The sequence below is a fragment of the Cricetulus griseus genome, chromosome X, assembly GCF_003668045.3.
Source record: "Cricetulus griseus strain 17A/GY chromosome X, alternate assembly CriGri-PICRH-1.0, whole genome shotgun sequence".
NCBI classification, from domain to species: Eukaryota; Metazoa; Chordata; class Mammalia; order Rodentia; family Cricetidae; genus Cricetulus; species Cricetulus griseus.
The window spans coordinates 97,730,531-97,738,370 of NC_048604.1; the positions used below are offsets into that span (position 1 = coordinate 97,730,531).

Here is a 7,840-nt window from a genome sequence, read left to right on the forward strand (position 1 = left end):
GATTTTCGTGTTCCTGTTTCTCAAGTTATGGGACTATAGGCATGTTCCAGTACAACCTGTATATGTGTGCTGAATATGGAAGGAACCCAGGGTTTCCTGAATGTTAGGCAAACATTCTATCCACTACATCCCTAGTCCAATGTTCTGTTTCCGGGATCTTTATTGTGATAGGCAGAATGTTTGCTTTTTGGTACTTACGTTAGAGTGAGGACATAGCTTAGAAGTGGAGCATTTGTTGAGCATGTGCTTTGGTCTCTAGCACTAGAAAATATACCAAATAGCGTTGAGCTAGTTTATACAATTTTCTTTTTAAAATTGTATATTTCTGTGTATGTGTGTCAGGAGCATGCAGTGCTGATGGATGTGGGAAGGGGGCATTAGATCCTCTGGAACTGGAATTACAGGTGTTTTTGAGCTGCTTGATATGGGTGCTGGGAGCTGAACCTATCAAGAGGAGCAATTGCTCTTAACCACTGAACTAGCTCTTTAGACTCAGATTGTCTATTTTTTTTGGGGGGGGGGGTTCCGAGATAGGGTTTCTCTGTATTGTTTTGGAGGCTGTCCTGGAACTCTCACTGTAGACCAGACTGGCCTTGAACTCACAGAGGTCCACCTGCCTCTGCCTCCCGAGTGCTGGGATTAAAGATTTTCCCCACCAATGCCCGGCCCAGATTGTCTACTTTTCAAAAAAGTATTTAAACAAAATCAGTCTGCTTGTGCCATACATCATTCTTCACACTCCTATGTGAAGGCCAGCATTTTTATTTAATTTTCAATTTTTATGTGTATAGGCTTTTTGGATTTTATTTTATTTTATTTTTGAGACAGGGTTTCTTTGTGTGACAGCCCTTCTTTTGTTTTCTTTTTTGTCCTGTGAATTGAACTTTGGACTTTTTGCATACTAGATAAGCACTCTACCACAGGGTTTGTTTGTTTTGACAGGGTCTTGATTTGTAGCCTAGGCTAAGGATTGGAATCCATATCTTCCTGCCCTAGCATTCTGAGCCCTACTATACCCCACTGATCTAGAAACCTTTTAAAATTTACTTGGTTGTGGTATCGGAACGCATCTTGTGATAGCTTTAATGTCCTCTCCTCTGGTCTGAAGTGCATGTGGAACTCCACAGTTCCAATATTTAGTTGACTGCCAATCAACATAGAGCAGGAAGCCCAGGAACTGAGCCAGAAGCAGGCTACATGCCAGCATCCCCTGAATAATGATAGGTTGATGCCAATCTTGGATACCCCTTCATCTTTTAGAAGCAGTGGTCTGGTCTTCTCAGCTTTCAGTTTAATCTCATGATGTCTTTCACAAATGCAGCAACAGTGCCCGGTTCCAGTTACCCAGCATTGTCTCCCACCAAAACCTCTTTGACTTGTGGTATGGTACCTGTATTAAGCACACCTTTCTCTGAGGCCCAGACTATGTCCTCCCTGTATAGGTCAGATGTTGGATCACAGTGATCTTGAGTACCAGGAATTTCAGTCTTTAAACTCTCAAGATTCACTTGTCAATCAATCAGACTGCCAGAAAATCACCTTCTTACCTAAGCAGCCCATAACTGCTCCATGGAATATAGAGAACTCCAGGGTCCAGGGAGAGACAGCCCCAGTTAAAAAGGAACACTTATACAAAAAAGGAACACTTTTGCCAGTATGACAACTGTAGAGAAGCTCCATTTCATGTAGCCTCCATTTCATGGGATTATATTCCTATTTCCTGAAATACCTAAAGTCACAGCAGCAGGTGCCAGAATCCCTACAATCTCAGGTCAGCAGTGGACAGACAGATGGTACTCAGGTTAACAGTAGACAAAGAGATGTTCCTTCTGCTTCTGATCAAGAGCATTAAGTCACTCTTTTTCACTAACTCAAGATCTTGCTACCTCAGGACCATCTCTTTGGTAGGAAAAGGGTTAGAATTAAATGGAGACAGGAATATTAGGAAGGTGTGATGAAGCCCAAATGAAGCTCCAGACTCCATCAAGGATTCCTCATAAGTGCTGTCTTCAGTGTCCTGACTCTCAGAGACCAACCACGTCTGATATTTAGCCAGTTGAGAAGATGGAGAACAGAGAGAGGGGGCTTTCTTTAAAAACCTCTTACCTCGTGTCACTCCCCAGATTCAAATCCTGCTCTATTAAATTTATATTCTTGACCTGGGCTTCCACATTTCCCAGAGCTAGGTTATGTACAAAATGAGGAAATTATTACTTAATACCAGTATGATCTTAGAAAAGGACTTTGAATACTTGGCTTCATTTTTTTCTTCTGGACCAATAAGAAAAAACAATACTGAACTGTCAGGACATATCCGAGTATCCCTGGCATCAACTATCTACATGTCCAGAGTTTCTGTTTCTTTCCAGCAGACTTCCTCCCTACCACAGGACCTAGGATCTGGCATCCCATATAGCCACAGCAACCAAGCCTTGTGGGGCAGCTAATACTCACAGGTAAAAACTTGAGTGTAGTATATGTTGTACATACGTAGGTGTAGACACATGTGTTATGGTGTGCATGTGGAGGTCAGAGGATGACTTCCTGGAGTTGGTCCTCTCCTTCCACCAAATGGGTCCCAAGGACTAAGCTCTGTGTTCGAGTGAGAATGCATGTTTGTGGAACCAGATATTTGAACACATAGAGCTACAATTTTTTTTTGTAACGAGACAAGGTTTCTCTGTAGTTTTGGAGCCTGTCCTGGAACTGGCTCTGTAGACCAGGCTGGACTCAGATTCGCCTGCCCCTGCCTCCTCTACCTTCCAGCCATAGAGCTAGAATTACAGGCTGTTGAGTTGCCAGACATGGGTGCTGGAGACTGAATTCTGCAAGAGCAGCAAGGCTATCTCCAGCCCCGTGTGTGTGTGTGTGTGTGTGTGTGTGTGTGTGTGTGTGTGTGTGTGTGTGTGCGCGCGCGCGCGCGCGCACTGTATGTGCTCAGTGTCTGAGGGGGGAGAGAGGAGGGAGGGGTGTAGTATGTTTGTATGTGCATTCTAGAGATTTGGATGAGGACATCAGGTATCTTTTTATCTCTATCTGCCTTATTCCTTTGAGGCAGATCTCTTTCTGAATCTGGAGCCAGTAGGGCTTTTGGCTTGGTTGGCAACCAGCAAGTCCAATGATCCTCCTGTCTCTACCACCTACAGTGCTGTGGCTACAGTTGTACAAGAGACTGTACCAGGCTTGTTACATGGATGCTGGGATCCAAGTTTGGGTCCTCATGGTTGCACAGCAAGCTCTCCTAACTCCTGAGTATCTCTCTAGCTCCTAGGCTCTGTGTTTGCTTTCTTTCTTTGTTTTTAACTCTTATTTTCATTATTTAGTTGTGTGTGAGGCATGGGCTAGAAGTTGCACCAATCCTCCTGCCTCAACACGTTTGTGGGATTATGGACATGCACAAAGATCAACATAAACGTTTCTTATTACTTAAGTTATTTTGTTCATTTGTATAAATGGGGACTTTTTTGTTTGTTTTTCTAGACAGGGTTTCTCTGTATTGTTTTGGAGCCTGTCCTGGAACTCCCTCTGTAGATCAGGCTGGCCTAGAACTCACAGAGATCTGGCTGCCTCTGCCTGACAAGTGCCAGGATTAAAGGTGTGTGCCACCAATTCCTGCTTTATATGGGGACATTTGTGTGCCATAGCACACATGTAAAGATCAGACGACAAGACAACTTGGAAAGTCGATTTTCTTCTTCCACCATATGGATCCCATGGATTGAATGCAGATCTTCAGGTTTGCCAGCAAACATCTTTACCCACTAACCACTAAACACACCCCCCAGCATTTCTTTCTTGTTTTTTGAGACAAAGTCTTCTTGTACCTGGAGCTGACTCTGTAGAACAGGCTGGCCTCAAACTCTTAGTGATCCACCTGCCTCTGCCTCCTGAGTGCTGAGATTAAAGGTGTGTGTATCATATCAGCCACCGCCTCCCCTGTGTGTGTTGCAATGGGGTTTCATCATGCAGGCCTAGCCAGGAACTCCTTATGTAGACCAGGCTGGCCTTGAATTTGTGGCATTCCTTCTGCATCTGTCTCCAGGGTGCTGGGATTACAGGTCTGAACCACTATACCTGGCTGAAACTGAACCATTTTCCTCTTTTTCCCTTGTACTAGGTATTAAACATAGGACCTTCCTTGCTCATGCTGGGCAGGCAAGGACTCTGGCACTGAGCTGTATCCCTAGCAAGTACAGACGTTTCTGAAATTATAGATAAAAATGGAGTTTACAAAAGGCAGAATCGCTGTTAACATCTTGGTCAGGGTGTTAAAGGCTTGCTTTTTTAAAAAACCATGCTGGGGAACTGAGGTTCTAGTTTTTGTTTTGTTTTTCATTTTATATGTATATAAAATATTCTGACCTCTACACATGTGCCATGGTACTCCTTCACCCATATATACACACAGATTAAAACAATACTTAATCTTATGTGGTATGTTCTTAAGTGTATTCGGGAACCCATAGAGGTCAGAAGAGGTATCAGAACAGGTATGGGATCTCTTGCAGGTGGAGTTACAGATGAGCTGCCACGTGGGTGCTGGAAACAGAACCCAGGTCCTCTGGAAGAGCAGCCAGTGCTCTTACCCAGTCTCATGAATATTAATAAATGTAAATGTGAAGCAAACTTCCTGCTTTAGCTTCCTGAGTGCTGGGATTAAAGACCTAGAGTTTTATTTTGGTGCTGGAGGTTAAAAACCAGTGCTTTCTAAAGGTTTAGCACAGATTTGGCCATTGACCTATATCCAAATCCTTGCCATTTTAAGCACTCAGTAAAATTCTTTATCTCAAATCACTACCAGGGTGGCACGGACCTTTAATCATAGCACTTGGTAGTCAGAGGCAAGGCAGATCTCTGAGTTTGGTCTACATAGTGAGTTCCAGGGCAGCCAGGGTTACATAGAGATGTTGTCTTTAAAAAAAATCACCAAAAAAGGGCAGAGGCAGGTGTATATCTGTGAGTTTGAGGCCAGTCTGGTCCGCAAAGCTAGTTCCAGGGTAGCCAGAGCTGTTACACAGAGAAACACTGTCTTGAAAAACCAAAAACAACAACAACAAAAAACCAAAAACAGAAAAACAACCACACTAGGCAGAGGGGGTGAGAGTGGGGGTGGGGTGTGGGGGTGGTGCACGCCTTTAGTGCCAGCACTCAGGAGGCAGTGGCAGGGAGAGGTATGTGAGTTGAGACCAGCCTGGTCTACAGAGCGAGTGCCAGGACAGCCTCCAAAGCTACACAGAGGAAACCCTGTCTGGAAAAACAACAAGAAAAAAAATAACACTCTAATTATTTTTCAGAGAGACTCTGTATTGGGCTTTCCCCTGGTAGGGCAGCCTCAGCCATACCAAGCAGCAATAGCTTTAATGGAAAAGGCGATGACTCAGCTCTCCATTTACATAATCATGGCACAGTAGAAGCAATTGAGTTTTAAATTAAAAGCTGTAGGTTTCCTTTAACAAATGAATTGGAAGAATGAAACTTCAGGCTTTTGGCTGGGAAGTGTGCTGCAAGCATCTTGGAGTCCATTTCCCTTCACCTTCAGTGGACCTGGAGGAGCAGCTACCTGGCAATTGTTTCCAGAATTCTTTGAATATTCCCAACCCCTTAGGTCCTATAGATCATTTGAGTTTGGCCAAAGGTTTCTGGGACAGGAGACACGTTTGAGCTGGAGCTGTTATGAATAGTGGCAAATTGTTTTCCTTGTTTTAGGTAACTATTAATTTCTCATCTTGGTTTCCTAATTCTATCTGATACAGCTCTTCCCCTCCCCTTTTTTCCAAACATGTACTATATAATTTTTAAATGAGCTATACCCTTTTAAGACCATAACTCAGGCTGCAGAACTCAGGCCGCAGAAGCAGCTCTCATCTATGTAGTAAGTTCCATCAGACCCTGTTTAAAAAGGAAAATAGTCAGACCCTGTTTCAAAAAGGAAAAAAAAAATACTGGGAATTGAGCTCAGGACAAGCCCCAGACTCCTTTTAAAATTTTATTTTTAGGGGCTGGAGAGATGGTGCCGTAGTTAAGAACAAGTGTTGCCCTTGCAGAGGACTGGAGTTCAGTTCCCAGAACCAACATCAGGCAGCTCACAACTGGCTGCAACTGCAGCTCCAGCGGACCTGGTGCCCTCTTCTGGCCTCCACAGGCACTGCACTCACAAGTACAAACTTGGCATAGAGACACACAAATAAATAAAAATAAAAATCTTGGGCTGGGTGTTGGTGGTGCAAGAGGCAGAGGCAGGTGAATCTCTGTGAGTTCAAGGCTAGCCTAGTTTACAGAGTGAGTTCCAGGACAACCTCCAACGCAAAACAGGAAAACCCTGTCTTGAAAAACCAATAAAATAATAATAATAATAATAATAATAATAATAATAATAATAATAATAATCTTACTTAAAAAAACATGGGCTGCTTCACGAATTTGTGTGTTACCTTTGTTCAGGGGCCATGCAATATTCTCTGTATTGTTCCAATTTTTAGTTTAGTTTATGTACTGCTAAAGCAAACACTCTTAATTTTAGACAGTCTAGCTAAGTTGTCCTAGTGGATTTTGAACTCCCTATGTAGCCCAGGCTGCCTTTGAACTTGTGACTCTTTTGCCTATGCCTCCAAAATTGCTGGGATTATAGGTGTGTACTACCTGGCAGCATACTGCATGCTTTTTTTCACAGTAGCCGTTTTCGTTTAGAGTTTACTAACTTTATAGATTAGTTTTGCCTGTGTTTGGTGTCATTCTCTTTTGAAGTTCTGCTTAACTCTCTCTCTCTCTCTCTCTCTCTCTCTCTCTCTCTCTCTGTGTGTGTGTGTGTGTGTGTGTGTTGAGAAAGGGTCAATGTAATTCTGTCTTGGAACTTACTTGTAGGCCAGGCTGGCCTTGAACTCACATAGATGTGCCACCACTCCAAGCACCTGAAGGGACCAGCTCCCCATTTCGGCAGCCATAACAGCCTAACACGTGCTTGCCTGACTTTGTCTTGATCACTAGGAGGTCAGATGCCTACCTCGTGGCAAAGAACCAATCAGAAGTTAGCTGGTAGTGCTATGCTTTACGGCTCTGGGTGTGCTTTACAGACAAGTGCACAGCAATGACGTGCAGAGCATAGCAACCACCCTGGGAGGGCCTATGGGCCATAACAACCAGTTGACCAATTAACACAGGGCAAGTCCTCCAAGCCTGGAGGCACACCAATCCTGAGCCTGTGTGTACCCCTAGACACTCCCCTTATGCTACCCTATAAGATCTCTATGCCGTGGTTTCTCGGCATCTTTCCCAGCCATCCGCCATGGTGGATGGATGAAAGGCTCCAACTAATATGGGTTTAGCTCTTTAAACAACTGCAATAAAACCTCTTGCTGTTTTCATCAAGCTTTCGACTCTGTCTCTTGATTGGGGTCGTTGAGGTCCTGGGCCGACATCCTGGGGGCCTGAGCCTCCAGGGGGTCTTTCACACCATTTTTAATAGGTCTTTAGTTGTGCATGCATGAAGTTTCAGCACTTGGGAGGCTTAGGCAAGAGGATCACAAGTTCAAAGATAGCCTGGGCTACACAGAGTTTTTGAGGCCAGATTGGGCTATATGAAACTGTCTTAAAAATTCAAGCCAAACAACATTTGTGTGTGTATTTAGACAGTCTTTCTGTAATTCAAGTTGACCTGGAATTATGTACCCCAGGGTAACCTCCAATTTGAGGCAATCTTCCTGCCTCAGCCTACTGAGTCCTAGGATTACAGGCACTCTCTACCAGGCCTGACTCTGCCTAATATTATATTCGTGAAACTCTTGAGCTTGTTACTATCACTATGTGCTGCTGTTTGATTATACTTTTGGCATCCCATTGTAGA

The 7,840-nt window shown here is 43.8% G+C and overlaps 1 non-coding gene across 1 annotated transcript; it reads right to left on the reverse strand.

Moving 5' to 3' along the window:
* Positions 1–6,396: 6,396 nt before the first annotated feature.
* LOC113837673 lies at positions 6,397–6,506 on the reverse strand. Its single transcript, XR_003488363.1, has one exon. It is a non-coding gene; the product is annotated as a U6 spliceosomal RNA (small nuclear RNA).
* Between the last annotated feature and the right edge of the window lie 1,334 nt (positions 6,507–7,840).